Genomic DNA, 16,369 nt, shown 5'->3' with positions numbered 1-16,369 from the left:
TATTGAAAACTAATTGTCAGATAATTGTCAGGGGACAAACAGAACAATCCCCCATACAATGCAGATGATGGGACGGCCGTGACAAAACTTTCAGGTTTGGCCAACATCTATCTAATATGTACAGTATGCTACTTGACGAGTGTGCGCAGCTTCAATTTACCCCCTAAGCAACTTCGACATAACGACAGACCCACAGGACCACTTTCAGGACCCACACCCATCTAGAAAACGTGATCTCATCTCTGGGAGTAGAGACGTGGCCGAGCAAGCAGGATAAGCAATTCTCTGAAGTGTTACAGATGTGAATTGAGAAGGTAATGGATCAGTAATGTAATGTGTGTACACAGTGACTGCACCAGCAGAATAGTGAGTGCAGCTCTGGAGTATAATACAGGATGTAACTCAGGATCAGTAATGTAATGTATGTACACAGTGACTGCTCCAGCAGAATAGTGAGTGCAGCTCTGGGGTATAATATAGAGGTAACTCAGGATCAGTAATGTAATGTATGTACACAGTGACTGCACCAGCACAATAGTGAGTGCAGCTCTGGAGTATAATACAGGATATAACTCAGGATCAGTAATGTATGTACACAGTGACTGCACCAGCAGAATAGTGAGTGCAGCTCTGGGGTATAATACAGGATGTAACTCAGGATCAGTAATGTAATGTATGTACACCGTGACTGCACCAGCAGAATAGTGAGTACAGCTCTGGGGTATAATACAGGATGTAACTTAGGATTAGCAATGTATGTACACAGTGACTGCACCAGCAGAATAGTGAGTGCAGCTCTGGGGTATATAACAGGATGTGACTCAGGATCAGTAATGTAATATATGTACACAGTGACTGCACCAGCAGAATAGTGAGTGCAGCTCTGGAGTATAATACAGGAGGTAACTCAGGATCAGTAATGTAATGTATGTACACAGTGACTGCACCAGCAGAATAGTGAGTGCAGCTCTGGGGTATAATACAGGAGGTAACTCAGGATCAGTAATGTAATGTATGTACACAGTGACTGCACCAGCAGAATAGTGAGTGCAGCTCTGGAGTATAATACAGGATGTAACTCAGGATCAGTAATGTAATGTATGTACACCGTGACTGCACCAGCAGAATAGTGAGTGCAGCTCTGGGGTATAATACAGGATGTGACTCAGGATCAGTAACGTAATGTATGTACACCGTGACTGCACCAGCAGAATTGTGAGTGCAGCTCTGGGGTATAATACAGGATGTAACTCAGGATCAGTAATGTAATGTATGTACACCGTGACTGCACCAGCAGAATAGTGAGTGCAGCTCTGGGGTATAATACAGGAGGTAACTCAGATTCAGTACAAGAGAAGTCATGTAATTAATTTGCCATAGTCCCATCTTTTTATTTAGATTAGCCTTATAGGAACACAGTAAATAAAAAATGGACTTGCAGAAACGTGTGGTTGAGCGGAGGATGGAGGCATTTTCCCTGGTGACGGATCTGTTCTTCGTATTGTGGGTTTTGGATCATTAATTCATATTGTGCAGAAGTTCACAGCACAATATTCGATGCAAACCACACGAGTGACCCTGCTGCCCACCCAATCATCACTTTCATGCGGATAATTCATTGGCTCCTCACCTGCATTTGTGCGAGAAGAGATAATACCGAAATGATCAGACTTGTGTATGAGACGAGGGCCAGGAATAGAGCGATTGTGATTGTTCAGGTTCATGGATTTTTGTATTGGAATTTGTAATTTTCAGGGGGAAAAAAAAAAATGTCTTCTAGGATTATTTTCTCCCTCTCTCCATCTTCCCTTATCAGATCTCCCTGAAGGGCATTTCAAGGACAATTCCTCTGGCCGTCCTTTCACTCTCTGCCCACGTTACTGTAATCATTAGGATGCAACGCAGCACAGGCATCAATGTGGGAGCACTTTACTTCTGATTCTCAGTTCTAACGAATGCATAGATGTGAAGAGACTCGGAATGAACCTGGGAGGAAAAATAAATAAAACCGCAGAGAGAATCATCTCCAGATTGTTACTATGAAGCCGCAACAATCTGCAACTTTTTATTGCTTATACAATAGTCTTCGGCCATAGATTGTTCAGCCCCACAGACGGAATGACTGGGGTTCCATTGTCCGGGATGAATCCAGTATGCGTTTCCAAAATCAATGGCGCAAAATTCTCATTCATTTTGTGCTTTTTTTTTTACGTGATATTTTGCTTTGCATATTGATTACCATTTTGCACATTTTTATGTTTTGCTCCATTTGGACCAGTTTGTGAAACAGTTCTCCAAAATGGGCATCTTGGGCTCCAAATTTACGAGCTGCGACTTTTTAAAAACTAACATTCAACATATCAGTTTGTTTGTTTTTGTGCCAATCTTTGTCGAATTTATCAGAAGGGCAAAATTGTGATAACTTTGGTGCCATCAAGCAAAAAAAAAAAAAAGCACGAACGCTCCATTATTGATGAATCGGCCTCAATGTTTTTCTTGCATTGCTCCAGCGCATCTATAGTTAAAAGAAATAAAGTCACTTTGCTAATAGACTTGCTTGAAAATCAAAAAAACTCATCGTTTTGTGTATACAGCGCCTATAGGTCTCCATGGTTACAAACAAATCTCATTCGCTTTCTCTGATCCTTTTTTTTTTTCCTTGTATTTTTCAGATAGCAGAAGAAGAGGCAGCAAGAAAATGGAGTAACATGAAGACGAGTTGCCGAAATTTCAACAAGTTTTTTTTTTTTTTTAAATGTTTTGTTTGGGATTAAGGAGTAAAAGATTTTTTCAAAAAGTTTTGAAATACTGCAAGAAGGAAAAGTTTATTATAAAATCAGCGGATCACCGAGGTGATACTTCTTACTTTATTTTATAAGCATCACTTTCCACTGCTTTTAAAAATTGGTGAAAACCCCCTTTAATTGAAAGCGACCCTCATCTATTAGGTATAACGAGCGTCTCTTCTTCTGGAGGATCTGGCATGTCCATTCATTAAATGAACGGTCTACTAATTTTAGTGTAATGCTTCATTTCTCCTGTGGAGGCGCTGCAGGGAAATTGAACACTTGCTGCCAGGTTTCTCCACGGATCACTGGGGTCATCAAGCAGTAGGTAGTTAAAAAAAAAAGTAAATAAAATATATATATGAATTTTGGGGGATTTGAAGCCTGCCCAGTCAATTTTTGAAACTATGAATGTTAGAAATTGAATTGAGCCATATAAATTCCTATTTCCAGTAACGATATCAGAAGCACAGTCCTGTATGACCGGTACCTGGAGGGATTTCCCAGGAGGAGGATGGCAAAGTGTCACCAGGATGCTTCACTTGGCCCAAACCTTAAAAAGTCCATGCATGGTCTATGAGGATCTACCACATCCATGATAATTAGGTTCCTGCAAATGAAAGAACGGCCTGACCTTTAAAAAAACTCTAAAATGGCTCTTTAGAAAATGTGTCGCAGGCACATCATATTGGGAGGAAGGGGGGCGGCTTTATTATGGGAGAGGGCTTTGCTCCATCGCAAATGTCAGACTTGGGTTCTGCTGCCTTCTCGGGATTGTAATGCAAACAGTGGGATCTGTATCTATAGACATAACACAAGGGAAACAATAACTGTTACCAGGGTCTGTACATGGCTCTATGGACGGCGTGAAGTTGTCACATCTCAAAAACAACGGCACGTTATAATGTAAAATGCTGGGGCATAAATGACGCTGTATGCGGCACAAATCATTTTAAAGGATTTCGAGTCAAGTTTTATTAAAGGGGAACTCGCACTAAGCTAGACCTAATAATAAGGACATCTAATAAGTGGTGAGGGTACATCAAACGGGGTAATAGAGATCTGCCCACTCGTCTGGGAATCGGGGAGATCTTTCCCTGTAGTTTTCTGGACATTCTGGGAACGTAGGCTTTAAATATGATAATCAGCAGATAACACACAGCATATACTGTTTAACATGTAGCACTAACTTGTGCTGTCATACTAAGCGAACATTTCGGGACTTCCAGCACAGCTGTTCATATAGATCTTACAGGATGGACCCCCACCAAATACAATCTGTATCATACTCCAGAGCTGCACTCACTATTCTGCTGGTGCAGTCACTGTGTACATACATTACATTATTGATCCTGAGTTACATCCTGTATTATCCTCCAGAGCTGCACTCACTATTCTGCTGGTGCAGTCACTGTGTACATACATTACATTACTGATCCTGACTTACATCCTGTATTATACCGCAGAGCTGCACTCACTATTCTGCTGGTGCAATCACTGTGTACATACATTACTGATCCTGTACTGATCCTGAGTTACATCCTGTATTATACCCCAGAGCTGCACTCAGTATTCTGCTGGTGCAGTCATTGTGTATACATACATTTCATTACTGATCCTGAGTTACATCCTGTATTATACTCTAGAGCTGCACTCACTATTCTGCTGGTGCAGTCACTGTGTACATACATTACTGATACCGAGTTACATCCTGTATTATACCCCAGAGCTGCACTCACTATTCTGCTGGTGCAGTCACTGTGTACATACATTACTGATCCTGAGTTACATCCTGTATTATACCCCAGAGCTGCACTCACTATTCTGCTGGTGCAGTCACTGTGTACATACATTACATTACTGATACCGAGTTACATCCTGTATTATACCCCAGAGCTGCACTCACTATTCTGCTGGAGCAGTCACTGTGTACATACATTACATTACTGATACCGAGTTACATCCTGTATTATACTCCAGAGCTGCTCTCACTATTCTGCTCGTGATGTCGTGCACATACATTACTTATCTGGTTATGGTAATTCACAATTTGTTTAGTTCAGTCTTTACATTTTACACTCTATCTTCAACTAAACAGTTAGGTATGAGTCTGAGAAACAGAAGTGCGATTGCAGCTCTGGATGAAATGGAAGCAGAGGAGTTAATGATCCAGGTTCCGCATCCTCTGTCTATAAAACACAATACAGACCATAAATATCGGCTATTTCCATCTAAACCGGATTCTCAGCGTTCAGAATGGCTTACGTCAAACTGCGTCCCGTGATGCGAGAACTGCCCCGAGGCAAATTTCTAAATCCAAACCCAAGTCCCACTAGTGACACTTCCTGCAGATTCTCCTAACTGGCTGACATTTTGTATTTTTTGCACAGCCTCAGCCCAAAACACGATGTCAGAAACTGGGGCACAGACAAGGGAAAGGATCATCATTAATTGCAAATCCCCATTTCCTCCATTCCCTTTATATTCTATTGCATTGGAGGGGGGCTATATTCCCAGAGGCATCCATTACTGGGGTGTCTTAGACCCACAGAATTTTATCTTCACGGACAGTTCTGCCATTTCCCTCCGGATAGCCGACACTGGAGATTATTATACACGTTGTTCAGAGAAGGAAAGTGATCTGGTTGGTACTGGATTAATGCAGAAGCAGACATGCCTTTGGCCACCACTAGGGGGAGCTTACTGCATTCCTGCTGAAGCCAATGTATACACAGTATGCAGTACGCTCGTGAGCTCCCCCTAGTGGTGACTGCAGGTAGCCAAAAAATCATTCCATGTAAAAGGGTTTGGAACTTTGTGAAAACTCTAAGGGAGTCCAAACTCCTTCAAAAGCTGACAGTCGTATGGCCTAAAGCAATTCTCAACAACCTTCCCCATATGCTTAGTGATGGGGAATAAACTGCTGTCAGACACCATTAAAAGCAGATCATCTCCTGGATTGGGCATGTTGTAATCCAACTGACTGATCCTTCACTTATTGTTATTGGGGAGAGTCAGCAGCACATGCTTTACACATAAGACAGGTCAGCCTGACCCACCAGATGACTTTCTCTGATGTGTATGGCATAATCTTTATTTTAGGTAATTAGGGGACTTGGTGGTGTAAGGGTTGCACATAATAAAAGGGGATCTCTACCAGTAGATTACGACAGGATACTAATATCGGATCAGCTGATTGAAGGCTCTGTGTAAAATCTCCATCTTTTACTCCAATCTTTTAGTAGTGGCTGTTCCTGGTATTGTAGTTCGGTGCAACTCACTTGCATGGAAATTGTAATACCAGACACAGCCACTACTGAAGGGATGGAGCAGTGTCTATGAAGTGAGGAAAGACACTTGGCACTTGCTTTAGCTTACCAGTCCCTTTAAGAAATGGTTTGGTGCTGACTGTTTTCTAGTTTTGCAGAACCCCTTGAACTTGTTCCTGCCATTTGCTGCACATGTAAAGCTTATGTCGGGTTTGACTGCATAGAACAAGCTCAGGAGTTGCGTCAGGCTCAAGAGTTGTGTCAGGCTCAAGAGTTGCGTCAGGCTCAAGAGTTGCGTCAGGCTCAAGAGTTGCGTCAGGCTCAAGAGTTGCGCCAGGCTCAAGAATTGGGGCAGGCTCAAGAATTGCGGCAGGCTCAAGAATTGCGGCAGGCTCAAGAATTGCGGCAGGCTCAAGAGTTTGGGGAAGGCTCAAGAGTTGCGTCAGGCTCAAGAATTGGGGCAGGCTCAAGAATTGGGGCAGGCTCAAGAATTGGGGCAGGCTCAAGAGTTGCGGCAGGCTCAAGAGTTGCGGCAGGCTCAAGAGTTGGGGAAGGCTCAAGAGTTGGGGAAGGCTCAAGAGTTGGGGAAGGCTCAAGAGTTGGGGTAGGCTCAAGAGTTGCGGCAGGCTCAAGAGTTGGGACAGGCTCAAGAGTTGCGCCAGGCTCAAGAGTTGCGCCAGGCTCAAGAGTTGCGCCAGGCTCAAGAGTTGCGCCAGGCTCAAGAGTTGCGCCAGGCTCAAGAGTTGCGCCAGGCTCAAGAGTTGCGCCAGGCTCAAGAATTGGGGCATGCTCAAGAGTTGGGGCAGGCTCAAGAGTGGGGGAAGGCTCAAGAGTGGGGGAAGGCTCAAGAGTTGGGGAAGGCTCACGAGTTGCGTCAGGCTCAAGAGTGGATCCTCTTCCACACCTAGCAGGTGTTGGCTGTTTTATATATCCAGTACCTGGCTAAAACAGCAGCAATCAGAGTTAGCTCTAATTGCTCCCGTTTAATCCTCTTAAATGTAGGTGTTAATCTCTGACAGCAGCATTCACGTTTTGCAATTCCCATGGAGCACCGATTTGGGCACCCATCAGATCCCCTGTGATGTGGTCGCAGGGATTGCCTGGCAGTTGGGGGGCTTCTGAAGACCCTGTTGCTGATTTCCTTGTGCTCCTGTCTTGCTGGGCTTCACAGGAGTAAGTTAAATTCACTATATACCGCAATACTGTAGTATAATATTATACAGTGCAAGCGATCAACTGATCGCAGGTTCATGTCTCCTGTGGGACTGACCGCCTGATGAAAAGTAGAGCAATACCATTCACAACCTATGGACAAGAGTGGCGCTGTTTTTCTACAACCCCTTTGATTGAGGCTTGTCTGGGAGCGAATACCTGCATGCCAGGTCTCCAGTTGGCACCAGCTTCCCTTTGTTAATGTTTTATTCCTGTATTTAACCACACATTTACTCCGCCGCTCACCGATACCCGCGGGTGGCGTTCTCACCATGCCGAGAAAATGTTTGGGTAGCGGAGAAAAAGATTACTTTGCACAATCGAGTGTTGCATACGTGGTGGAGTTTCGTACAAATCACCTTCTGTGTAATTTTATGGAAATGGCGCCCTGCATTATTCAGACGATAGACTCTCGGCAGGAGACGCTATTAAGAGCGTGAATGCGAGGATCGGTGAATGGCGGCTTTTTTGAGGCCCGGGCTTAGCGTGCAATCTCTCCCAGCAGTCAGTCCCTGGCAGATACATTGTGATCTCATTGGCACGGGGAAATATACGCCGACCGTCCGTGAATGACTCTGGATGGGGCACACGCAGCGTCACAGTCGCTGGGCCACCCGAATGATCGACTTCATCCTCTCAGCTGCAGCCGGCATGCTCTGCCAATGTGCAGACTTCTGTGCCAATCTGTGTGTAGCCAGGACCCCCGCCTGCATGGTTTGGCTGCTCTTGTCCGGCCACGGGAACATTACCCACTCGAGACCGGTTCCGTTTTTTTTGATCCGCGTCATCATTACAATGCTGTTGGCTCCCAAACCAGTGCAGGGTCCTAGAACCGTCATTTATGGGGTCTCAATTCACCTCCTACAGAGTTTTGCTATTCAGTGAAGCAAATTCTTACCCTAGGAAATTAATATCCATGACTGTACATTGTATTTTTTTTTTCTGTATTGCTGCGATGGTAAAAGAACAGTGCACAAAATTTGTGAATAAACGCAATGTTTATTTTTTTTTTTCAATTTTATTTATTTATTTTAGCTTAATTTTTTTCCAAAATGTTATGACTTAATCAATGTTTTGGAGCAAAAAAAAACTTGGCAACCATTATATAAGAAAAGAAAATTTCCCAAAAGGGTCTAGATTGGAATGAATGACAGCGCTGCATGCACAGGTTTTCCGCTAATATTGGAAGTTACACGGTTAAATAGTTCATTTATTTATCTGCCCAGTACATTGACCTGCAGTAGTCCACCGATTCCCTAGACCGCCAGCTAAACATAGGGGGTCTGAAGTACGGTAGTTTCTGTCCATAGCAAGGACTATTACTATTCCCTAAATGTAAAGTTCCAACAAGATATTCTCTAAATCAATGAGGTCAAATTCCCACCGACTTGCAAGTTATAACCTATCGTAGATATGAGATTACGTAGGAATCGCCCTTAAAAGGGGTTACTTCCATTTTCACAGATGGTCATGGTCGGATAGAGCTTGTAATAACAAGCACTTTTGCAATTTATTGCTTATTAAACTTTTCAGCCATTCTAGAGATATTAACACTTTTCTTTTGTTTACATCTCGTTGCCTAGGAGACCGACCACTGTGAGTGAGTGACTGTGAGTAGCAGAGGAAAGACACGCAGGCAGAAAACAGGATTCAGCAAAAGAGGCCACTCTAGCTAAATAGGGAAAGATAGGACAGAATACTAAGTGGTCAGTATTAAAACCCTTCCAAAAATATCCACAGCAGATAATACAAAAAGTTCCACAATCTAACTAAAGACATGGAATGTATATCTGCCACTCCAGAGAATCCAACAAGACTGAGAAAATACTGACACAATCTAAGCTGGACAAAAAAAAAACACTGAATAGCACAGAATTATTAAGCAAACAGCATGTGTGCCACAGAAACAAAACCAGACACTTATCTTTGCTGATTTGGCAGAAGGCAGGAGGAACCAAACCAGGACCAAAACCTCCCAACAACCATGGACAACTGGCAAGGACTAATGAATCCTGCACGCCTAAATACCCCAGTCAGAACTGCAATCAGCAGATACACCTGACCAGGACTGCAACTCAGGGACAACTGCATTACCACCTACAACCACCGGAGGGAGCCCAAAAGCAGAATTCACAACAGTACCCCTCCAAGGGAGGGGTCACCGAACCCTCACCAGAGCCCCCAGGCCGATCAGGACGAGCCAGATGAAAAGCATGAACCAAATCAGCAGCATGGACATCAGAGGCAAAAACCCAAGAATTATCCTCCTGGCCATAACCCTTCCATTTGACAAGATACTGAAGCCTCCGCCTCGAAAAACGAGAATCCAAAATCTTCTCAACCACATACTCCAACTCCCCATCAACCAACACAGGGGCCGAAGGATCAACAGAGGGAACAACGGGTACCACATATTTCCGCAATAAAGATCTATGGAAGACATTATGGATAGCAAAAGAGGCCGGAAGCGCCAATCGAAAAGACACCGGATTAATAATCCCAGAAATCCAAAAGGACCAATAAACCGAGGCTTAAACTTAGGAGAAGAAACCTTCATAGGAACATGACGGGAAGACAACCAGACCAGATCCCCAACCTGAAGCCGGGAACCAACACCCCGACGACGGTTAGCAAAACGTTGAGCCTCCTTCTGAGACAACACCAAATTGTCCACCACATGAGCCCAAATCTGCTGCAACCTGTCAACCACAGAATCCACACCAGGACAGTCAGAAGGCTCAACCTGCCCTGAAGAAAAACAAGGATGAAAACCAGTTACAAAAAAAAGGCGAAACCAAAGTAGCCGAACTAGCCCGATTATTAAGGGCAAATTCGGCCAATGGCAAAAAGGCCACCCAATCATCCTGATCAGCAGACACAAAGCATCTCAAATAAGTCTCCAAGGTCTGATTAGTTCGCTCGGTTTGGCCATTTGTCTGAGGATGAAATGCAGAGGAAAAAGATAAATCAATGCCCAGCCTAGCACAAAAGGCCCGCCAAAACCTAGAAACAAACTGGGAACCTCTGTCAGACACAATATTCTCCGGAATACCATGCAAACGAACCACATGCTGAAAAAAACAACGAAACTAAATCTGAAGAGGAAGGCAATTTAGGCAAAGGCACCAAATGAACCATCTTAGAAAACCGGTCACAAACAACCCAGATAACCGACATCCTCTGGGAAACCGGAAGATCAGAAATAAAATCCATAGAAATATGCGTCCAGGGCCTCTCAGGGACCGGCAATGGCAAAAGCAACCCACTAGCACGGGAACAACAAGGCTTGGCCCGCGCACAAGTCCCACAGGACTGCACAAAAGAACGCACATCACGTGATAAAGAAGGCCACCAAAAGGACCTACCAACCAAGTCTCTGGTACCAAAAATACCAGGATGACCAGCCAACACAGAACAGTGAACCTCAGAAATCACGCTACTAGTCCATCTGTCAGGAACAAACAGTTTCCCCACTGGACAACGATCAGGTCTGTCAGCCTGAAATTCCTGAAGAACCCGTTGTAAATCAGGGGAAATAGCAGAAAGAACCACCCCTTCTTTCAGAATGCCGACCGGTTCAAGGACCTCAGGAGAATCAGGCAAAAAACTCCTAGAAAGGGCATCAGCCTTAATATTCTTGGAACCCGGAAGATACGAGACCACAAAATCAAAACAGGAAAAAAACAAGGACCATCGAGCCTGTCTAGGATTCAGCCGCTTGGCAGACTCGAGGTAAATCAAATTCTTATGATCAGTCAAGACCACAATACGGTGCTTGGCTCCCTCAAGCCAATGTCGCCACTCCTCAAATGCCCACTTCATAGCCAACAACTCCCAATTGCCGACATCATAATTGCGTTCAGCAGGCGAAAATTTACGGGAAAAGAATGCACACGGTTTCGTCAAGGAACCAACATGATCCCTCTGGGACAAAACGGCCCCTGCCCCGATCTCAGAAGCATCAATCTCAACCTGAAACGGAAGGGAAACATCCGGTTGGCGCAACACCGGAGCAGAAGTAAATCAACGTTTAAGCTTCTGAAAGGCAGAAACAGCCGCAGAGGACCAATTCGCCACATCAGCGCCTTTTTTCGTCAAATCGGTCAAGGGTTTAACCACGCTGGAAAAGTTAGCAATGAAACGGCGATAAAAATTTGCAAAACCCAAAAATTTCTGGAGGCTCTTTACGGACGTGGGTTGAGTCCAATCATGAATGGCCTGAAGCTTAACCGATCCATCTCAATAGATGAAGGAGAAAAAATAAAACCCAAAAAAGAAACCTTCTGCACCCCAAAGAGACACTTAGACCCCTTCACAAACAAAGCATTGTCACGAAGGATCTGAAATACCATCCTGACCTGTTTCACATGAGACTCCCAATCATCAGAAAAAATCAAAATATCGTCCAAATATACAATCAAGAATTTATCAATATAAGTCCGGAAGATATCATGCATGAAAGATTGAAAAACAGATGGAGCATTAGAGAGCCCGAACGGCATCACAAGGTATTCAAAATGGCCTTCGGGCGTATTGAACGCAGTTTTCCATTCATCACCCTGCTTAATACGAACAAGATTATACGCCCCACGAAGGTCAATCTTCGTAAACCAACTAGCCCCCTTAATCCTAGCAAACAAATCGGAAAGCAAAGGTAAAGGGTATTGAAACTTGACCGTGATCTTTTTCAAGAGGCGATAATCAATACAAGGTCTCAAGGAGCCATCCTTCTTAGCAACAAAAAAAAATCCCGCTCCCATCGGTGAAGAAGATGGCCGAATATGCCCCTTCTCCAAAGACTCCTTAACATAACTCCGCATGGCGGTATGTTCCGGCACAGACAGGTTGAAGAGTCGGCCCTTAGGAAACTTACAGCCTGGAATCAAATCAATAGCACAATCAGTCCCTGTGTGGTGGAAGAGAACTGGACTTGGGCTCATCGAATACATCCTGAAAATCAGACAAAAACTCTGGAATTTTGGAAGAGGAAGAAGAGGAGATGGACATTAAAGGAACATCATTATGGACCCCCTGACAACCCCAACTAGTCACAGACATAGACTTCCAATCCAACACAGGATTATGTACCTGCAACCACGGAAAACCCAACACGATAGCATCATGTAAATTATGCAATACCAGAAATCGACAATCTTCCTGATGGGCTGGCGCCATGCGCATGGTCACCTGTGTCCAAAACTGGGGCTTATTTTTAGCCAAAGGTGTAGCATCAATGCCCCTTAAGGGAATAAGGTTCTGCAAGGGCTGCAAGGGGAAACCACAATGCCTGGCAAACTCAAGGTCCATTAAGTTCAAAGCGGTGCCTGAATCCACAAACGCCAAGACAGAAAATGATGACAATGAGCAGATCAGGGACACCGATAACAGAAATTTAGGTTGTACAGTACTGATGGTAAATGAACTAGTGATCCTCTTTGTCCATTTAGGGCAGACTGAAATGACATGAGAAGCGTCGCCACAATAATAACACAACCTATTCTGACGTCTGAATCCTTGTTGTTCCGTTCTAGACAGAATCCTATCACACTGCATTGGCTCAGGACTCTGCTCTGAGGACAACGCCACAGCATGCACAGTTCTGCGCTCCCGCAAGCGCCGATCAATCTGAATGGCCAAAGACATAGAATCACTCAGACCGACGGGCATGGGAAACCCCACCATAACATCTTTAACGTATTCAGAAAGACCCTTTCTGAAAATTGCAGCCAAAGCATCATCATTCCATTTAGTCAACACAGACCATTTTCTAAATTTCTGACAATACAATGCTGCCGCCTCTTGACCCTGAGACAGGGCCAACAAGGTCTTCTCCGCTTGATCCACAGAATTAGGTTCATCATATAGTAGTCCTAAAGCCTGAAAAAAGGAATCTACATTAAGCAAAGCCGGATTCCCAGATTCCAGGGAAAATGCCCAATCCTGTGGATCACCACGCAGCAGGGAAATGACGATTTTAACCTGCTGAATAGAATCCTCAGAGGATCGAGGTCTCAAAGCAAAAAACAGTACAGTTGTTTTTAAAACTCAAAAATTTGGACCTGTCACCAAAAAACAAATCAGGAGTAGGAATCTGCGGATCTAAAACAGGAGTCTGACCAATATAATCAGAAATTCCCTGTACCCTAGCAGCAAGCTGGTCTACACGAGAAGCTAATTCCTGAACATCCATGCTAACACAAGACTCCTTAGCCACCCAGAGAAAAAGAGGGAAGAAAAGGCAAAGCAAACTGCAGAAAAAAAATGACTCAACACCTTTCTTCCCTTCTTCTGAGATGCATTTAACTCATAGTGGGCCAGTTGTACTGTTATGATCCGGTGACTTTGGAGCCGCATGAACTTTCTCTGGAGTAAGTGGAAACTGTACTGACCGCAAAACCTGAACTAACACCGCAACTAGAAGTAGCTGTGGGGTGTGCCTAACAAACCCTAGACACCTCGACACAGCCGGAGGACTAAATACCCCTATAGATGGAAATAGGAATACTACCTTGCCTCAGAGCAGAACCCCAAAGGATAGGCAGCCCCCCACGAATATTGACTGTGAGTAGGAGAGGAAAGACACACGCAGGCAGAAAACAGGATTCAGCAAAAGAGGCCACTCTAGCTAAATAGGGAAAGATAGGACAGAATACTAAGTGGTCAGTATTAAAACCCTTCCAAAAATATCCACAGCAGATAATACAAAAAGTTACACAATCTAACTAAAGACATGGAATGTATATCTGCCACTCCAGAGAATCCAACAAGACTGAGAAAATACTGACACAATCTAAGCTGGACAAAAAAAAACACTGAATAGCACAGAATTATTAAGCACACAGCATGTGTGCCACAGAAACAAAACCAGACACTTATCTTTGCTGATTTGGCAGAAGGCAGGAGGAACCAAACCAGGACCAAAACCTCCCAACAACCATGGACAACTGGCAAGGACTAATGAATCCTGCACGCCTAAATACCCCAGTCAGAACTGCAATCAGCAGATAGACCTGACCAGGACTGCAACTCAGGGACAACTGCATTACCACCTACAACCACCGGAGGGAGCCCAAAAGCAGAATTCACAACAGCGTTCCCCGCTTCTTGTTAAAAATCACATCACAATCAAACCGAGCCAATCGCAGGTAGAGAAAACATGGAGGAGGCACGTGCCCAACGCGTTTCACTCCCAATACAGCCACAAAGGATCCCTTTGGGGTCACACCGTAATTTCCACCGCCGCATAAAGCTACCGCTTGTGTTTTCTGGCCGATTAGCAAAGAATAAACATTGTAAAAGTCAGAATAATTGTCTCATTTTATATTTAGTCTACATCATGAAAGCGAACACCAGAAAGGATATAGTAAAACACTGCAGTCTTCCAAAAATAGCGCCACTTTTGTTCCTAGGCTATATCCGGTATTGCAGCTCATCTCCATAGAAGTTAATGGGTTTGAGATGCAATAACACAGACAACCTGTGCTCAAGGGTCACGTTAAAAAAAACAAACCCCCGATATCCTTTAATTTTCTTTAACCAGATTATGGAGCATATCGTCACTACAGATTTATTTTTTTTATTAAGTTGTCCCGAGACTCCCAAACACAATCACTGCTAACTTGGCCGAATGTCAATGTTGCCTATGGGGATAGAGGATAACTCGCTGCCGGACACCTGAAATCAGTTGACCAGTTGGAATCCAACATTCCGACCCTTTATTAATTTGCCGCTGTGGGGAGAGCAGAGACTTTTCCATATACAATAGGGGGTCAGCCGCCAAATTCAGATGGCAATGTTAAAAGAGCAAATGAGCAAGGCGAAACATCTGATGGAAATGGAAATCTTGCCATTTCCTCAATAGTCACTGGGGCTATTTTGGACTCATACTCCCTGAAGACTTTCCAGAAGTTGCATCATCATTACAGACTGGACTACAATGACCGGTATCACCTCTATATACAGTAGATAGCACAGGATCCACCATTCACAATAAGTGATGTCACAGCTCACCTCCTCCTCCTGTACAATGACCGGTATCACCTCTATATACAGTAGATAACTCAGGATTCCCCATTCACAATAGGTGATGTCACAGCTCACCTCCTCCTGTACAATGACTGATAACACCTCTATATACAGTAGATAACACAGGATCCACCATTCACAATAGGTAATGTCACAGCTCACCTCCTCCTGTACAATGACTAAAAACACCTCTATATATAGTAGATAACACAGGATCCACCATTCACAATAGGTTATGTCACAGATCACCTCCTCCTCCTGTACAATGACTGATAACACCTCTATATACAGTAGATAACACAGGATCCACCATTCACAATAGGTGATGTCACAGCTCACCTCCTCCTCCTGTACAATGACCGGTATCACCTCTATATACAGTAGATAACTCAGGATTCCCCATTCACAATAGGTGATGTCACAGCTCACCTCCTCCTCCTGTACAATGACTGATAACACCTCTATATACAGTAGATAACACAGGATCCACCATTAACAATAGGTGATGTCACAGCTCACCTCCTCCTCCTGTACAATGACTGATAACACCTCAATATACAGTAGATAACACAGGATCCACCATTCACAATAGGTGATGTCACAGCTCACCTCCTCCTGTACAATGACTGATAACACCCCTATATACAGTAGATAACACAGGATCCACCATTCACAATAGGCGATGTCACAGCTCACCTCCTCCTCCTGTACAATGACTGATAACACCTCTATATACAGTAGATAACACAGGATCCACCATTCACAATAGGAGATGTCACAGCTCACCTCCTCCGCCTCCTGTACAATGACTGATAACACCTCTATATATAGTAGGTAATACAGGATCCACCATTCACAGTAGGTGATGTCACAGCTCACCTCCTCCTCCTGTACAATGACTGATAACACCTCTAAATACAGTAGGTAACACAGGATCCACCATTCACAATAGGTGATGTCACAGCTCACCTTCTCCTTCTGTACAATGACTGATAACACCTCTATATACAGTAGGTAACACAGGATCCACCATTCACAATATGTGATGTCACAGCTCACCTCCGCCTCCTGTACAAT

The 16,369-nt window shown here is 44.1% G+C and overlaps 1 protein-coding gene and 1 long non-coding RNA gene across 4 annotated transcripts in view; one reads left to right on the top strand and one right to left on the bottom strand.

Annotated features, from left to right (window-relative positions):
* Positions 1 to 3,327, top strand: part of LOC143787574 (uncharacterized) — a 113,525-nt gene extending 110,198 nt beyond the window's left edge. Inside the window, exon 6 of the long non-coding RNA XR_013218402.1 lies at positions 2,673 to 3,327. This is a non-coding gene — a long non-coding RNA (uncharacterized LOC143787574). The remainder of the gene's footprint in view (positions 1 to 2,672) is intronic.
* LOC143787571 (G-protein coupled receptor 22-like) overlaps positions 1 to 16,369 on the bottom strand; it is a 186,538-nt gene that overhangs the window by 109,519 nt on the left and 60,650 nt on the right. The window lies entirely within an intron of this gene.

Source organism: Ranitomeya variabilis, chromosome 8 (genome assembly GCF_051348905.1).
Source record: "Ranitomeya variabilis isolate aRanVar5 chromosome 8, aRanVar5.hap1, whole genome shotgun sequence".
Lineage (NCBI taxonomy): Eukaryota > Metazoa > Chordata > Amphibia > Anura > Dendrobatidae > Ranitomeya > Ranitomeya variabilis.
Note: the sequence above shows the minus strand (reverse complement) of the source record. Positions and strands in the feature narration are given on the sequence as shown.